This window comes from Odontesthes bonariensis, chromosome 2 (genome assembly GCF_027942865.1).
Source record: "Odontesthes bonariensis isolate fOdoBon6 chromosome 2, fOdoBon6.hap1, whole genome shotgun sequence".
Lineage (NCBI taxonomy): Eukaryota > Metazoa > Chordata > Actinopteri > Atheriniformes > Atherinopsidae > Odontesthes > Odontesthes bonariensis.
The window spans coordinates 29010633-29029012 of record NC_134507.1 but is presented as its reverse complement, the minus strand read 5'-3'; the positions used below and the strand labels follow the sequence as shown (position 1 = coordinate 29029012).

At 41.0% G+C, this 18380-nt stretch overlaps 1 protein-coding gene across 2 annotated transcripts in view; it reads left to right on the top strand.

Annotated features, from left to right (window-relative positions):
- The window catches only part of atrnl1a (attractin-like 1a), a 425977-nt gene that overhangs the window by 385150 nt on the left and 22447 nt on the right, over positions 1–18380 (top strand). The window lies entirely within an intron of this gene.

The window sequence follows — 18380 nt, the reverse complement described above, 5'->3', positions numbered from 1 at the left end:
CGAGTTACAAAAATCGACTGATGCACGACAACGCGCTGCGCCGTCTTTTCAAGGCAAGCGCCAGGCCTGAAACGCCATTTTGACGTCACGGGTCGGCTGCGCCGTGAGCGACGCGTCAACTGTAACTCCAGCTTAAGGCATTATCTGTCTTTATTTCACAAATACTTTAAGACCAATGAATGAATGAACTGTTGCGCAGCCTCCTCTGCATTGAGAGCTGATGAGAACTGGAATATATCTGGGACCTTCACATTTATCACGCTGGTTAATGCGACCGTGTGTCTGAAAACAAAGAGAGTAGAGAAGCAGCAAATAAAAGTAATGAGAGGAGACGCCGAAGAATCTATAGATTAACACTTTGGGTGGATGAAAGTGTGATTTACAGTAATGGTGAAGCCATCGCAGAAAGGCTGATTCAACATGACGCTCAATCTCAGCTTTCAGACTCCACCAAGCAGAGCGACTCCCTGCCAGAGAGTTTTTATTTAATTCCTGCTCGTGTTTTCTGCCCCGTCATCCTTCCATCCGCCTGTTTTCTTTCATCTCTGCTCCTTTAAGCTTCTTTTTTCTTTTTCACTTCCAGCTCTCCACTCTCTCTCTTTTTGTTGATTTCTTTTAATCTCTTTACATTTCCCTCTGACTCAGTCGGTCTTTCTCTCCCTTTTTTTTTCCTTTTGTTTATATTTTCTAGAGTTGTCTCACCTCCCCTCCCTTAGTTGTTTTCATCTTTCTCTCCTTCTTGCTTTCCTTCTCGTCACCATCATCATGGTTGGAGGGTGATAGTTTATCTCAGAGGCGAGGTAAAGGCGATGCACGGGCTGGTGCACGTCACATCCTGTGTTGTCGAAGTTGAGGAAGTGGAAACGGACGTCGGGTATGATTTAGGTTATTTTACAAATGTTCAACAGATGTTTTGGCCTTTGTGACAATTTTTTTCCTTTCTATTTGAAAGTTTAAATGGGGGTGAGTCTTACTTTCTTTGGCTTTAATTGGGAGGTACGTACTGTTACCTCGGGATCATAGGGTGTTTCGGCCATTTTCACTCGACATCCTCAACCCAGGGAGGCCCTCCCTATGTTGATCAGGCCCTCGGGGTGCGTCCCACAGCCAGTTGGGGGTTTGATCACAGCATCCTTTTCTTTAAGTTCAGAAGTCCTACGATTTTATAGGTCAGTGAATTGCTGTCAAAACAGATGCAAGTCAGCAGCGGTATTTTGAAGATAAGTATTATAACTAATGTGGCTAAGATTAGGCAGAGATCTAAGGTTAAGGCGAGACACGGCAGGCAAAGCAGTGGTCAATTTTTAGATTTTGGGCCAGTGTACTCCTTCAATATGTGTTCTTTCAACCTGCAATAAAGAAAACGTTGAAAACATAAATTAATATGTTTATTTTATTACATTTTGTTTACTCGCGGCAGTACATTTCGCTCAAATTTACCAAAAAGTTAGCATTCCAACGCGCCATGCCGAGCTTCGTCTGTTTACTGAATTCTGCCATGACCGGTATCGTTGGAAAGCTCTGAGTCTCCTGCATAATGATATGTCACCCAAATAACGGCACTTCCTTTCTATCAGTAACCAATCCTGAATGTCTAAAGGCGGATTTAGCTAATGACAAAATCTCATTGGCTATTGCTCGTTTCTGCTAACGTGATCTCCAAAAATGCCCCAGAACACTGCAACTTTCAAAGAAAAGAAAGCAACAATTGCGCTTTGCAAGATGCAATAAAAGTATTACTAAGGGCCTAAGTATTTATTATGTTTTTGAGCAATTGTTTCTAATACAAATGTATTAAATTCCCCTATTTAAATCTTTAAATGCTGTTTTCTCAAAATCAGTTTTTTTCTCAGCCTATGGAGCACCTACTGACACCAAACTTTCCAGTTATACACTTAGCAGTATTCTGAAGATATTTACAGAAGGATTTGTTGATGAATCATTCCTGGCCTGATTTATGTGACATTATAACCTAAAAATCTATGTTTTTTAGGCTATGGACAGTATATTTTGATTTCCTAGGAACAGCAGATATGCTGAAATCCCTCTGTAATTTTCTTTCCATTTTGTGTGTAAACAAAATGAAAAAAGAATTTTGCACCTGGCTTTATCATATGTTCAGATCTAGCTTCCGGAAATATATGCAAATGTGTGCATATTTAATGAGATAATGCCTAATTTGCATAATTAAACATACACATTTTTTTTCCATACTTGTATAAGTAATCAACTGAGGAAGTTTCATGGTGATACCTATTATTTTAAAATATTACCCTATTCACCTGTAGTGTCTCGCCTTAAAGGTAGGGTAGGAGATCCTGGATTTTGAGTCCAGCGAAGCTGCATTTTGAAAATACACAGGTAAAAAGTCCCAACCCTTTTCTTCACTTTCCCCCCGAAGCCACGCCTCTAGAGTACATGAACGCGCACGAGCACGAAGGTGCACGAGCGCTGTTCTGACAGCAAGCATCGATCGTTGCCGTATTTAGTATTTGCTAACTATACGTTTAAAGCTGCCGTCGGCAACTTTTTTTTAGTCATATTAGCTTGAACTGTCATGGGATTCTGGAAGTAGAATATTAAATAGGCTGTTTAGGAAAAATCCCGAATTCTGTAGCTCCCTCTGAAGCCTGTAATCATGCTTGCAAAAATCGAGCGCTCCCGGCTGTTTTTAACCAATCACGTTAGGTTTATTATTTATCTATTATCTGAGCAGAACAGTCACCAACCACGTCTTCCATGCTGAGCGTGAGTCTGCCCCCAGCTTGTGTGCACGCACACTGGTGTGAAATCACGTGCACAACCTCGTCCACAGAGGACAGAGGGGGAGGGACCTGAAAGTTGTATCAGTTCGAATTTTCCGACTTTAGACTCGGAATTTTGAAAACCTGCCGACGGCAGCTTTAATAATGCTAGGTGCTAGCCAAGCTGGCTCTAGTTTAGCTTCCTGCCAAGCTTCTGGACACGCGTAATTCGTTCACGAAGAAAGGTACGCGCACAGGGGGAAGGAGGGGGAGGGAGGAGCAGATTGCAGTTTGATAGACGGCATCAGAATCCAATCATCGTTAACGGACGTTCAGTATGATTGGATACTGTTTTTCCTGGATTGTTCGTTCTAGAGGCCACTAAAACTTTTCATTTTTGTGTCAAAACTTTTAATTAATTGGTTGCAATGGGGGTGTGAAGAGTATTTCAAGCAATATGTAAAAAAATGTTCCAGAAAAAGAACCCCTACCCCGCCTTTAAGCGTTTAGAATGAGTGGTGAGGATGAAAGAGCCAAATTCAGCTAATGTTTTAGGAACAAAAAGTGTTTAGAGTTTAGAAACGGGTTGTCTTGGTTAGGCGTTTGGAGCGAGTGGTTAGGATTAGGGAACAGCGCTAGGGTAAGGTTTTAAGAGTGAGATATCATTAAGATAAGAAGCTGTCAGAGAAAACATGGAGAGAAAAGAGGAAAAAGGTGGCAGCCACATATCTCCTGTTGAATCTCTGCGATTACTGGGATAGAGATACCACTTTGTGCTGGTAAATCTCTCACTCTCAAAGCTCAAAAGGATTTCTCTGAGAAATACCCGAAACACTTCTGAAACATCTCCTCAGCCTACAAAGTGAATCCTAACCCTTTTGTATTTGTTGTATTTATTAAAAGAAACACAGCTTCTTGTCAAATCCGACAAGAAAGGAATAAGTACAGCAGCACGGTGTGCAGCCGTGAAGGTCAGCGGTCGTCAGGGTTATCTGATCTTTGACAGCAAATCAGATTTTTTTTTTTGTTTCTAAAATTCACATTTAATATGAAAAGCTCACCAAGTGTGAGAGGAACAACACTTAACAGTGGATACACGTAAATAATAAGACCCTTAAACAGGGCTGATGCTGATCAAAGAACTAGTTTTAATTCAAAAACCAAACCAACGTGATATTCAGGTTTTGCACTCATAAACCTAAAGAAATGTCTTAGGCTGTGTTCGAAACCGCCTACTACATACTACATACTTGAAAACGGCATACTCATCTATCTGACAGTATGCAGAGCGTTTACACACAGTGCACTTCACTCCTGCCCGAGCCGAAATCAGCCAGCCTGAAAAGCTGATTTCGCTTAAGCTATAAACTCTGTAAATATATAACTTTAGCAACATTTGACACATTTTCAGGCGAGAAAGTAGTCATTTAGACCCCCAAGGTGTTGAAAATCTGACAAAATACCGGCTATTTACAATTTTGTTCCCACGAATTCTCCGCTAGTAAAGCTAGCCGCAGTGAGCAACGCACTTCCGGTTATGCCGTTTTGACTGCTCTCGTCCCGTTAACGGAATTTGACCGTTCAAATGGCGATGGGCGACGTCACGTTACGTTGCATCTTGGGTAGTTTGAGTGTGACAATTAACCTCATGATGAATACTCAACATTTCGGCGAATCTAGTATGCATCTAGTGTACATCCGGGAACTTAAAAAAGTATGACTAGTAGGAATAGTAGGAGAAGTAGGCGGTTTCGAACACAGCCTTAGTGTACTGTGATAGGTAGCCATGGAAACGGAGTCGATTGATTATTAACTATAACAAACAGCTGTTCTGAAGGTAGAAGGAGAAACGAGTCTAGGAACCAACTCCTGATGAAGACTCAGAACCGGTTACACCCAGAAAAACATCCTGAAACAGATGATGGATATCTGGACCAACGCTCCCTTTTCTTTGTGCTTGTTTGAATACAAATAAAGGTTAAAAGGTCATAAAAGGCTAAATCATCATCAGGAGTTTCACAGATTATGTTTTGGCCAAAGTATTCGACCCTCTCTGCTCTCCAGTGGACTTATTGACCAGGACCAGGGTTTCTGTAGGTTCTGGATCGTAGTTTTCTAAGCACTTACAGTCGGTTCGTCAATAAGAGTCGAGTCTGAGCGGTTTTATTCTTTAAAAAAGAGAAACATCAAAGGGAAGCTGTGCTGCAGTGATGGTTGCATTTACACCACGCTGTTACATCATTTCTACTCTTGGTGTAAAGTGTAATTAAATCGATCTCCTTGATGGAGAGATTTCATTCTCCAGATTTCTTTCACACAATGATCCGGATCTTGAGCCGCCCACTGTCACTTCCTGTGGCAGGCCGACACCACAAACAAACTCTGAGGCTATTTGATTAAAACATGAATGCAGAATCTAGATTTTTTTCCCGGGGTCGTGACCTGGAAGTCAAAGGAGACGATATTACTGTTGTTGTCGCCGTCAGAAAGAAACAAACAACGCGATGGAGAATGCTCTGTTGTGCATCGAGTTTGTGCAACAAGCAGCTCATCACAGACCAAATGTAGAGGGACGTAGCTTCATCTTGCTCTGCGTTCTCCATCTTTCTCCAATGCCTGAGTTTGTTGTTGTTGTTGGTGGTGAAGAGGTCAACAGGAAGTGACTCTATTAGCAATAGTTGGAATGGGTACAGCGCCACCTATCATACCGGTGTATGACACGCTTTGTGCCTCTGATCCCATTCATTCACCGCCATATATCCAAGGAGAATTACCCTTGCTCAACTCATTCTGATTGTAATTTAGCCAATAATCCGATCCTTTCAGAGCCATGTGACCCCACTGTGTTTTTAATTGAATTGAATTGAAAATACTTTTCATGAGGCTGGAGTTTCATTGGTGTTTGTAACACAGTAACTCCTTTAAACATTCATAGAATACTACCATATATAGTCATTTTAAACCAAATAACAGAAGCCGTCCAATCAGAGTGACTTTATCTATGCGTCTCTTATTGGGCGTCTGTTGATTGAAAAAATTCAGCAGTCGACCAGAAGAGAAGAGTTTTCCACAATGAAAACACCTTCTCTCCTAAAGTCGAGCATCACATTTATGAGCGCATCCTTTGGGCTCTTCTGACCAACACAGGCAATCTGTCTGGCTTTCTGATCAGCACCATTTCCTCTCAATCCAGCGGACTCCCCGTGGAGAACAGCGACAGACACAGACAGACGGGGAAATGGAAAAAGGAGGTTTGGGTGCAGCGAGGATTAGACATGACAATTTTCTTCCCTGCGGGGATGGCCATGCATGGCCGGCCTAATCGGCTAAGGAGGGCACTCTTCACACTCCGGGGGTCACCGAGTGAGGGTTTGTGTATCTGAGTGTTCCCACGACCATGCTGGGCTGAGATGTGTTTGACAGGGAGGGCAGTAGGGGGTTACAGCATGTTCAGAGCCGCTCAGTTCAGCAGGAGGTCTTTTCTGTCCGTGGAAAGTCACTTAAAAGGCTGAGTCTGGAAGGAATAGGAACTTATGACATCGACTTTCAGATGTTTTTGTTGTATTTCCTTAAAATGAATTTCCTCGACGGTGGGTCTTTGTATATCTGCCCAAATATAGTTCCACTTAAAAGACAATGTCAGATCACATAAATACCTGTTTTATCGAAAATGCTGTAAGAGGACTTGAATTTGGTCAATTTTCCCGATCGTTGTAACCACCACAGATCAATTTTCCTCGTTTACAGCTCAGAGTCACGAAAATAGTCACATCTGACTCCGGAACACTTTGGTATCCAGAGGAGTTCAGGGTGGACTCAGTGACTGCAAGGTGCCCAGGTCCTGTGGCTGCAGAACAAGCCCAGATCATCAGCCCTCCACCACCGTGCTTGACAGCTGGTGTGAGGTGTTTGTGCTGATGTGCTGTGTTTGGTTTCCTCCAAACGTGCTGCTGTGCATTATGAGCAAACATCTCCACTTTGCTCTGGTCTGTCCAAAGGACGTTGTTCCAGAAGTCTTGTGGTTTGTTCAGATGCAGCTTTGCAAACCTAAGCTGTGCTGCCATGTTCTTTTTAGAGAGAAGAGACTTTCTCCTGCAGCCCTTCCACACAAGCCATACCTGTTTCTAAATGTGCTAACATGAACTTTAACCTTTAACATGCTAACTGAGGCCTGCAGAGTCTGAGATGTAGCTCTTGGGTTTTTGACCTTGGGGTGACCTTGCTGGGACGTCCACTCGTGGAATAAGGAATAACCTCTTTTTCATTTAGTAAAAAGCTGAAGCATCTAATTGGGACCAGATTTTGGCTGTGTCCAAAATCGCATACTACATACTTGCATACATCATACTCATCGATCTGACAGTATGCAGAGCGTTTACCCACAATGCATTTCGCTCCTGTCCGAGCCGAAATCAGCCAGCCTGAAGCTGATTTCGCTTAAGCTCTAAACTCTGTAAACTTTAGCAACATTTGAAACATTTTCAGGCCAGAAAGTAGTCGTTTAGATCCCCAACGTGTTGAAAATCTGACAAAATACCGGCTATTTACAATTTTGTTCCTACAAATTCGGCGCTACTAAAGCTAGCCGCAGTGAGCAACGCACTTCCGGTTATTTTTACAAAATAAAATACCTGTTGCCTTTTATCATAGGGAAAGCCATTAGGATACAATTGGTGCTTTTGTTTTGAAAACAGGAAGTGAACCTACCCTCGTTGTAGCTAGCTTGAAACTGCCGTTTTGACAGGAAATGACGATCAGCGACATCACTTTACGTTGCATCTTGGGTAGTTTGAGTATGAGTAGTAACCTCATGATGCATACCCAACATTTCGGCGAATCTAGAATGCAGCCGAGAAAAAAGTCAGTACGAGTAGAAAGAGTAGTAGGAGAAGTATGCGGTTTCGAACACAGCCATAGACTCACGATGGGCAGCTCCTCTGTTCAGGCACCATAAGGGTAGATGAAGGGTATTGGCATGGACTGTTTGTACACTTGTTCTCTCTGTTTAACATTTTTTACTTTAAAAGTATTTCAGATCAGTACAGATTACCTAATAATCATGCAAGCATTGACAGATCTCTACACATCGATGGGGTAAATGTATCTCGAGTGAGTATTTTTAGGTACTTTTGTTACCTGAAAATGCAGAAAGCTAAACCCACTTTGACAATAAGATGGAGGATTCAAGATAAAGGAATTTTATTTAGCTTCAAGCCAGTTTCAGATCTGATAAAATTCTGTCAAACACCAACCTACATATCAGTACCTCTGTACATGCATACCCTTTGGTTTCAACAAAGAGGTGTTAGAAGTGTAAATTCCACATAATCGCCGTAGCCGAGCTTCTGCTGCATGTTCAGATTGTGCTACAGGCTTTGTTGATGTGAACAAAGATAAGACGAGAATCATTTTAAGAGATGCCCTTCACATACAAGTTCCATTCAAATGCTGCCAAATGCTATTTATTGTGGTTTATCACGTTATCTAAATGTTTTATGCATTTTGGATTGTGTTTCTTGGTCTCATACAAACTGATTTAACAAAATAGACTAAATATTATGCTTGATTTAGTTCAGACTCATTTTTTTATGCCTAAAGAGTTGCAAAAATCTGTATCTGACATCTTTGTGCTGCGATAATGACAGCAAAACACTGTTGAATAGAGGTTTTCCTCAGCTTGGAGGGATTCTAGCCTGCTGAACTGTTCACTTCAGATCCAAATAAAGTATTCACTTAATCTTTGTCAGGGCGACTTGTGTGACAGGATCGTTGTGACCTTCTTCGTCTGGTTTCAAAGACGGTTTGATGACACTATCCTTTAAGTGGTTTTGGTCCGGATTCAGCCCAAACTGATGGAAATTTTTACATTGGAAGGGAGATTTTTCTTTTATCCCAACTTTTCTCTCTTTATTTGAAAAAAAGATTAAGAGTTTCTAGATCTAGATCTGTCCACAAAATATTCATCCAGCAGCTTTCTGGCTTGTCTATTAAATCTTTGGTGGTTTCATGAAGAGTAACATCAGCCAAAGTTGGAGAAGCTTTCAGCTTTCAGAGGCTTTTTAATCCTCGGGAGGCCGTCCTTGGGTGAGGGTGCCTAAAACACCCGATGATCCTGAGGTCAACTGAAATGTCTCGAATCCAGAGTTGGAACAAGTAGGGCTTTGGAGAAAATGGCAATGATGACTCACTCCAGACTCCTACCCATTTCAACTGCAGAGTCCCGAATGAGGCCCTGCCGACATCTGGTCAAGTTTGGCCCCTCCCGGTCCCCTACATTCTGCAGTTTGCAAATGCTTTGCGTTACTTTCTGAGGACGTGAGGAAGCCATGATAAAGACCCCTAAATGGGCCATTAGGAAGGTGGGCCGTTGTTTAAATCATCATTGTTTACAGACTCCGATCCCTCAGGACATTTGCTCTGACGCAGAAATCCTACATGGACCTTAGTAACCTGGATTAAAATGGGGGGGTCATCATACATCTGCAACATTTAATTCAGCTTCCAGTTGGAAACAGTTTCTTTATCCCCCCGTTTTCTCTCCAGATAATTATCTACAATACATCCGTCCTTGTTCGTGGTTTCCTAAGCAACATGAAATGGTTTGTTTTTCATTCGGTTCTCTTTATCTGCTTTTAAAACCTGTGAATACGAGGAAGAGAAACAGACGGCGTGACTGAGCGTAATTTAAGTCAGGAGCATGTCAGACAATGAAGATTACAAGAGCCTAAATGAGGAGATGGAGTGAAGGAAACTAAGGGAGCCAGTTATTCTTCATCTTTCAGGCCGTTTATCCTCTTTTCAAACCGCTTTCTTACGTTCGAGTTTTGAATATTTCGTTCTTGTGATTCTCAGATTTCCTTCTCTGTAAACTCGGAACATTCTTCAGTATCTTCACATCACAGGTGGCCCTTCGGTTTAGATGCAACTTCTTCGACACCTTAAATGTTCTGGAAAACCCAAACGAGCAGTCAAAGACCCTCTTGACCCCACGTCTCTTTCCTCAGATCAACAATCTGCCTTTAAGTCGAGTTCATTCGGCTCCGAGCTCGATGTGTTAGCCAGTACATTTATAAAAAGCCCTTTGAGTGCGTTTGTCTCCGTCTCAACGTTAAAACGTCATTTAAACATGTGAAAGTATTGCTCAAACTTTCTTTGATTTCATTCTCTGGTCAACCTGACTTGGTTGAAGAAAATTATTTAAAAACTATGTTTAACTTGGTGTCTAATTGTTAGCTTGGAATGAATCGTTTGTGTCTAGTTGTGCAGTTGGTCTTATTACCAGCAGGAAAGGACAGTAGTTAGGGCTCTGAGGTATTTGAGGGTACACATTTGAGTAAAAGAGGTTCATTAGGTAGGGTGAAAACAAGCACGTTATCTAAATGTTTTTGCATTTTGGATTGTGTTTCTTGGTCTCATACAAACTGATTTAACAAAATAGACTAAATATTATGCTTGATTTAGTTTAGACTCTTTTTTTATTTTATGCCTAAAGAGTTGCAAAAGTCTGTATCTGACATCTTTGTGCTGCGATAATGACAACAAAACACTGTTGAACAGTGTTGTTCCTCAGCTTGGAGGGATTCTAGCTTCAGATCCAAATAAAGTATTCACTTTAGGATAAAAACAAGCAACGGGACATAGATTAACGTCATCAGGGAAGAGAAACCACGAAAAAAGCGAAGGGAATTTGGCTTTTTCCCAGATAGAAATGGTGTTGTCCCTTAATGAGCTGGTTTGCTTACCATTATAAATTCAGTGGGCTGTAAGAATGTGGGGTGGACGACGTCTGACATAAAATGGAACAATTGGCAAATCTGTTATTCTAAGTTTAGATTTGTGAGCCAATCAGCACTGCAGATACACGACGATCAATCACATCATAGCAGCTTTACAACCAGCCTAAATTATGAGATGACGGTTATATTGAGTATTACACTTAGTAGTCTATGATTATGTTTTTTAACCCTAATCATGTATTTTTTTTACATCTAACTCGTAAACGGTGCAGTTGAAATAATGTCCTGTGGTGGCTGTGCTTCCATCGAGGTTTCAAACAGAAAAGGAAGCTCGTTTCAGCCGGTTTGGAGCGAGTGAACTACGTCGTTCGCCGGTGGTGATTCATGCGATCATGGAAGAAAGAAACCAAAAACCCAACTAAAGCGAGTATAAAAGATGTTTTTTTTCCCCCAGCTTTTTAATAAAAAGAGGTGCCATGATTTCAGTTCTCTGAGTGATCTAAACATTAACCCTTTTATATATCAACTAATCTGAAATAAGCAGATTTTTAAGGAAGTTGTGCGTTTTTAGTGACCGGATGAGGAATTTGGAACATGTGTGACATCCCAGAAATTAATCGAAAGCTTTTAGAGGAAATTATTTCCGAGGCTTTCGGCCTCAGACGACTTGTGATGCATTCGTCAGGCTGCTGAAGTGAACACTTTGTTCATCTAGGGACAAAAATGAGACTATTGTTGCAAAAACTGTTTGTTTGAGGAAAAAGCAAGACTATAAGAGAAGAGATGTGGGTTTAAAAGGAAAAACAGGAGATGGAGGAGGACACTCTGCTGAATGACCTTCGCTTTCTCCTGATACGTCTTAGAACTTTTCTGTTTCATTTGATAAATGAAATAAGACGAAATGGACTTGAGTGAAAGTGCAGCGTAAAGCGACCTTGACTCAATGTTTCCTTCTTTTATGGGGGAAGCTGTTTTCAAGCCTTTTCCTGTATTTTTCTCTTAAGAACAAGATCGAGTAGGTAGAGTCAGACTTTTCTCACCTGCTTCGAATGTTTTCAGCCGGTCGGGTGGTTTGTTATGAGATCTTAGTTTCTATGATAAAACCGAGAGGTTCACGTCTGCATCTCCAGGAGACTTTGATCAGAGATTCAAAAAGATGGACCTTTAATCAAGGTCAAGAAGAGATGTTTAAAGAGGTTCACACTGAAAGTATCGTTGGAATATCTGAAGAGAATTCACAAAAATAACACTGTGTAGGGTGGAGTTTTAACTCTAAACGGTGTATAAAAGAACCAACAGAATCATATTTTCTACAAAGTGAAAAGGCTCAACGATAAAAACAAACATCCATGTGGGTCATATCAGTTCTTTAAACTCTGGTTTCTACCATTTTTGGGATAATTTAGACTTTAATGAAACATTTCCAGTTTGAAGAAGCAAAGTAACTCCAACTTTTAGCTTCCTAATTAGTCAAAAAACTGTCTTAACTGCATTAGTATTTCTAGAGCTGGGCGATATGGGAAAAAGTCATATCACAATATTTTTTTATATCGATAATCAGTCGAAATGGATATATATCGGGTCCATAACTTGTAGGATCCTCTTGAACCCCTTATTTTCCACTGTGCTTATTGGCAGCAGGTCTTTAGCAGCAAAATAATCTGCATCTGTAACATCACGGTGTCTCTCAGACTTTGTGTCACACGGCGCTGGATAAAGCAGACTCTGTGGTCTCCTGCTGCTGCTGCTCAGGAGCTGTTATCGGGGGAAGAATAGCATAACGATAAATTGTCTCAGAAATGATTGCGATAAGCGATAATATTGTCGTTCTGAGATAATTTTCATCTAATACAATGATAATGGTATAATAATGCAGGTACACCTTTTCAAAGAGAAATAAACTTTTATTTTTAAAGAATATTTAACACTAGAACACAGTAAATGAACAAACAGCATTCGTTGAAATGCCGGCTTTTGGATGATGCTAAAGGGCAGCATCTCTTTAGCATTGAAGCTAACTACACCGTCTGTGAGTGGAATCCATTTCGCACTGTCCTGTTTGTGCTCCGTTTGTCGACTAAACGCCCCAGTGACTGTGCTCTGTCGGGAAGAGGAAGACGGCCCACTTGTTGTGTTTTAGATGCATATGCATGTTTGCTGTGTTGCCGCTTTTAATTGCGACTGTTTTCCAACAAATGCGATACACCGACTCGCACACGTTCAGTGGTTCACCGCGGGCATTCGCTTTAAATCCGAAATGCTCCCACACTGCAGCTGTCGTGTTTGGCTTAGAAACCAGTTCCATCTTTTTTGTCTTTATTAGGCGTAGCCTACTCGAACTCGCAACAAGCTTTATCTCTGTCCAGTGCCTACCAGTATACTTCTTACGCGGCTCTTTAGCTGTCGCTGGTAGGCTACGCCAGTAGCCCCGCCTCCCCACGCACCGTGTGACTGACATGAGGGTTCACTCATCGTTACTCTTAAGGACCCGAGAGGGGGAGAGAGAGAGACGAGGAAAACAAACAAGCCTGCTAATGGCATTTATCGCGGCCAGAAAAATTATCGAGCTAATTTTAATTATCATGCGATAAATTGATTTATTGAATATCGTGACAGCCCTACGGCCATGTTTCATATCGCTATCAAGGAAAAGTTTGGACAGCTATCATTTTATCGCCCAGCCTTAAATATTTCTATGTATTCTGTTTCTGATATTTCAGCTTGGAAGCATCACAGTTCAGTAACATTTTAGATTGGAATCAGTTCTGTTATCAGCTCGTAGCTAAAGTTTGTTGTAGTTGTGCAAGTTTACAGGCTGAGTTGGTTGTTGTGTAAAAGTAGAGTTTATCTGGAGCTCGAAAAAGAAAAGCAGACCTTTACAGACTCATGGCAGCAGAGCGCTGCAGTAAAAGGTTCAAAACAACAATCCTTCTGGATCGGGTCCAGTAATTCTTTATGGAATGATCTGCCAGGCTGAAATTGCTCAGTACTGCCAAGTAGCCAATTTCAACATTGGACACAGTCAGCAAAAACTCCCGTCTGGGCTTCAGTGTTGTTAATATTAAAAATATAAATAAAAGCAGAGCAGGAGCCCCTGATCTCCCCTCCATGTCGGGTCAGGACCTCTGCTCTCCTCGGCTCCACTTAGTATCTGTCAGCACAGAAAGCTTTTACAGGGGACACACAGCTCAGCAGGATTTCACCATCAACTTGAAAGACTACCTGGACTCTGCCCACTAACCCGACTAACCTAACCGCTCGGCCCGCCTTCACCCCACTTACCTTGATTAGTTTGGCAGAAGCGCCAGAGAAAGCTCTCAGAGATGCCACGTTACTGTTCTGCTCCATCCGAATAAAACTGCAGACATGCATCATGTCTTTACTGTCGGAGCAGGCAGGGATACCGATTTAAAGACTGTGTGAAATCTTGATTTATTGTCAGCATTTTTGTTTTAAATGTTCAGTTCAGTTCAGTTTATTGTATACAACAATTGATTACTACGGAAGCGTATTGCATTCACTTAAAAAAAAAAAGTTTTTTTGTCTAATTTATTTTTTGGTTTGTTTTTCGGGGTAATTTTTGTTCCGTTTGTTGTCGTAATTTTTTTTTTAGTTTAGAAAGCAACAATCAACGCATTCATTCCTTTATGAGGGCTTGATTTAATGGAAGCAAACATGACTGGTTTGTTTAGTTTAATCAAGTTTTACTTTGACCTGTGTTTAAGACACTGGGAGATAGTCCTGTCTTTAAGTCATGTAGATGGTATAACTATGAGTTTGTCGACTTTACGCAGGCACCTGAAGAATTTGCGGTTGTTCAGAAGGAAAGCCCGTTCAGATCTCCTAGACATAGCAATGTTTCAAAGTGTTCAAGACGGGGCATGTATGGGCGGGGGCAGGAGTCACCTTAGGTCCACCGGAGTCACTTGCAGGCTGGATAATCTCGCGGGATTTCAAAGTACCTCGATATTTCCGAAAAAATTACCCCGAAAAAAAAAAATTAAATAAATAAATTAGAAAGAAAAAACTGAGTTTTTTTTTTAAGTGAATGCAATACGCTTCCGTAGATTACAATCGGACTCAAAACAAATTCATTAAGAGAGCAAAGTGCGCTGTTGGGAAGTATTTAAGTATTTAAAACATTACAACAATACATGCCCAGTAATATTGTTGTAATGTTTTAAATACTTGAACGCAGTTTTTCTAGAGAAGATAATTGTTTTGTATATGGGATTATCGTCCATCGACTCTTTTGGGCTTTCACATGCGCGAGCGTACAACTAACCGGTGAGTGACATGCTGTTTATAAAGTTGTTTTGTAACGTCCCCATGCCAGTAATGTGAGAACCATGCATATGGTTTTGATGGTAAGGCTTGTGACTTTATTGTCGGATGGTTTATAAAGTGGTGTGACGTTTCTGCAGTGTGCAAGTTGTTGTTTTACGTGGAAGGGTTAGCGCTTGCCCCTAGCCACCACGTATTAGCCTCGCATGACAGGCTGCGCAAACAGCGCAATCTCCACACAGGGAGCGCCGATTTGCACCTGTCTGTGTCCTACTATCAGTATTTGACAACCTCTAGCAATGGGATTGCGCTTCAAATGCCCCGGAGTTCCCCTTTAAAGACAACGCATTAAATCTAACAACCAGGTCATAAACCATCCAGGACAGTTATTACATGACTAACTCTCAGCGTTCCTACCTTCTTTCAGTCATCTTTCACACCAATAAGACGGTTTCTTGTCCTTTTTTGTGGTTTATTTGCATCACGACTGTTCAAACTGAAGTGAGCCGTCGACAAACACCTGTTGTTCACGTTGAAACATTTCCACCTCCTCTTCCAACACTTGTTTTTTTTAGTCTGTGCATAATCTCCATCAGGAGGAGTGTTTGCTAATAGAAGTTCTGGTTACAGAGCCAGTTGTGCGGGTGTTTAGTTAGTGAGGAATTCATCATTTCCTGACACTCTGAAAACACTGAACAAACAGAGGATCCTCTAATTACGCGGTACGCTCCAGCACTTAAACCTATTAACGCTGGAGGGGCTGTGCGAGTGTTTGTACCAAGGTGGTCCGTGTTGATAACTGCGCTGATGGGAGCCAAAGCTCTAATTACCCTCTGTTGTCTGCTGAGCATTGAACATACAGGGATGTTCTCTTAAATGTTATCATTTTCCCCAGTTTAAGAGTTTATAATTGAGGTCAGTCTCTGTAAACAGTTATTAAGTAAATAAGTGTCTGAGCTCAGTTTGTGTGTTTATTTGTTAATGTTCTTTTTTTTCATGGAAACGTCTCTGCTTGATTGTTTTAAGGAGGAAATAACTGTCGGTGAAAGGCAGGAAAAACGGGCAAATGCAGAAGAATTCCTCAAATAATCTAAAGAAGACTTTTAGGTTTTAGTGTTTGCTAACAGCACTGACCACCGGTTAGTAAGTTACTGTTGTTTAAAAGCACCGGATCACCTGAAACTACAACCAAGAGCGTCAAAGATCTAAACCCAGCCTCCAAAAACTATGACAAATGCTGAACTGGGTCACACATTTCCAGGGAAACTTCAGTTCGATCCCCTTTGCTTTAGATGTTGGATTGTCCTCCACCTTTATCTTCTGATCTGACCTTATAAATTAGTTATGAAGACTTTTAGCAAACTGCTTCGGTGTTTCTCAGGCTACCACATGGCTGCAACCCTCAGCCATCAACTGAATGTTGATGCTCTGTTTGTGCGTTAGATGGGAAAAAAATGCGGCCATCTTTAATCGAATGAGTCTGTGACAGAAGGACAAATATCACATCTGACGGGCTGTTTTTGTTCATTTTGTAGCATCAGAGGAAAATGTCTTTCACACCTTAAAATGAATCCACCCGCACCAACGTTGGGAGGTTATTACCCCCCCAGAGAATACTCACACATGGCTAATTGAAATGCTCTTCTTTTATTTCCAGCGAATCTCCACGTTAATACACGAGTAAAGATAATGAACATTTTGCTACTTCAGATCAACAGTGAAACTGTTTGTTTTGTTGGTTCCTTTCTACAGTTTAAGGCAGTGATATACTCACTATCGAGCAAAAATCAAGGGAAGAGCCACTTTTACGACAACATACTAAAGTCCCCTTTTGCAAATATGCATTTCTATATATAAAAAATCCCACAAAAAAAGAAACAACACAGCCAATACATTTTCAGTTAAGACCACATTTACCTTAATACTGGGATGAGTGGAAGCTGGCGTGCATGTCCTTGACTTTCTTCATGTTGTATTTGTAGTTTGTTGTTGTAATCATAGAGAGACATTCAGGATGAGCATGGTTTTTGTGCTGGGTTTTGCCCTTTTTTAATTAAAAACTGATCCATTGTGCCTGCATCTCGTGGTAAACCCGACGTTTGCCTGCTCGGCCGCTCTCTGGCGTCTTCATGCAGATTTTCGTTTGGTTTTTGCCTTTTTTTAATTAAAAACCGATCCATTGTGCCTGGATCTCGCGCTAAAGGAGCTAGCGTGCACTGCAGTCAAGTGCGAGGTGTTTTAAGCGGGCTGCGTTGCCAGGTTTAACAGTCCCCCATTTAGGAAACACCATTAAGCCTTAATTAGTACTTAATGAAAATACTTAATAATACAAATACGCAAACTTAATAAAAATACTTAATACTGTGCAGTATTCGCTGTATGATATTTGAAAAAATGTATTGTTATTGTTACCATATTGTTATAAGCTACTATGCGAGTGTGAGCCGCCAATTAAAGCTTGAGGAGCCGCATGTGGCTCGCGAGCCGCGCAATGAGCATCTCTGGTTTAAGGGTTAGCTAATGTTTTAATAATTGTATCTATAGTCCTGTTTTCATCTGTTGGACGGCGCGCTAACATCATATGTAGGAACGACTAAGTCCATCATTCAACCACAAACTGTTGGTGGAGTTCTTGTTTTCTGGTGTTACTTTGGATTTTCTGCAGTTAACAGCAAACAGGATGCGTCCATGTAGTCAGCATCTGCCTAATCACATCGTATCGGCTTCTTTTCACTGGTGGGACTGAACCTTTGAACCGTCTTTCCACTGTGATCAGAAGCTTTTTCCAGAACGGTTAAAGTTCGTAAGGAACGATGGTAAAACACGTTTTAAACCTTTAAACGCATCACAAATGTAATTTATGTAGTTTAAACGTAAAGCTCTGCAGTGCAGTAAGGAAAACAATCTTTATTCGTGCTGTTTCTTTAGAAGATAGTTATAAAACAGGGGCCATGTAGTTACTTTAGTTTTTTACAGGAACTTAAAATATGCACATGACGTCAAACGGGAACTGTTCAAGTAATTCACTCGAACATTTTACTCCGATTCAGTGTTGTTGAAGAGTTACAGCTGTTTTATTCATGCCAGGTGGATGGAACTCATTGGATTGAAAGGTTAATATCTTCCATTAATGGGTAGAATCTGTGGGCCACAGATATCAGGTTTGGGTGAGGTGGAGAAGTCCCAAACAGACACGTTCATGCCGTTATCTTTCAAATCAAACGTTTTGTAATGAAAACTGTGTTGGGATGAAATTATAATGTATAATGTTTTAGAATGATTGTGGTCCCTAATGAGTTTTCTCCTGTTACCTCGTTGGTTTGGAGGATTTAACCAATAAAATGCTTAATTTAATCTATTTAAGGTCGCCTCGATTAGTGAACATATAAAAGAAGCGCTGTTAGACATGTTTATTCCATCAAATGTTTAAACTTTGATGCAGTTTCACCGTCCAGAACAGATGGGAGCTGCTGAATAGTTCATCACGGTTATGGTTCGTCATAGTTTTTACTGGAAATCCATGTTTCCAAGCCTGGATTGGATTCTCTTATCTTTACTTTCAGATTTTAGTAAAAAGAAAATCTTGTGGTTAAAATTAGGCGTAACCTGAGACACG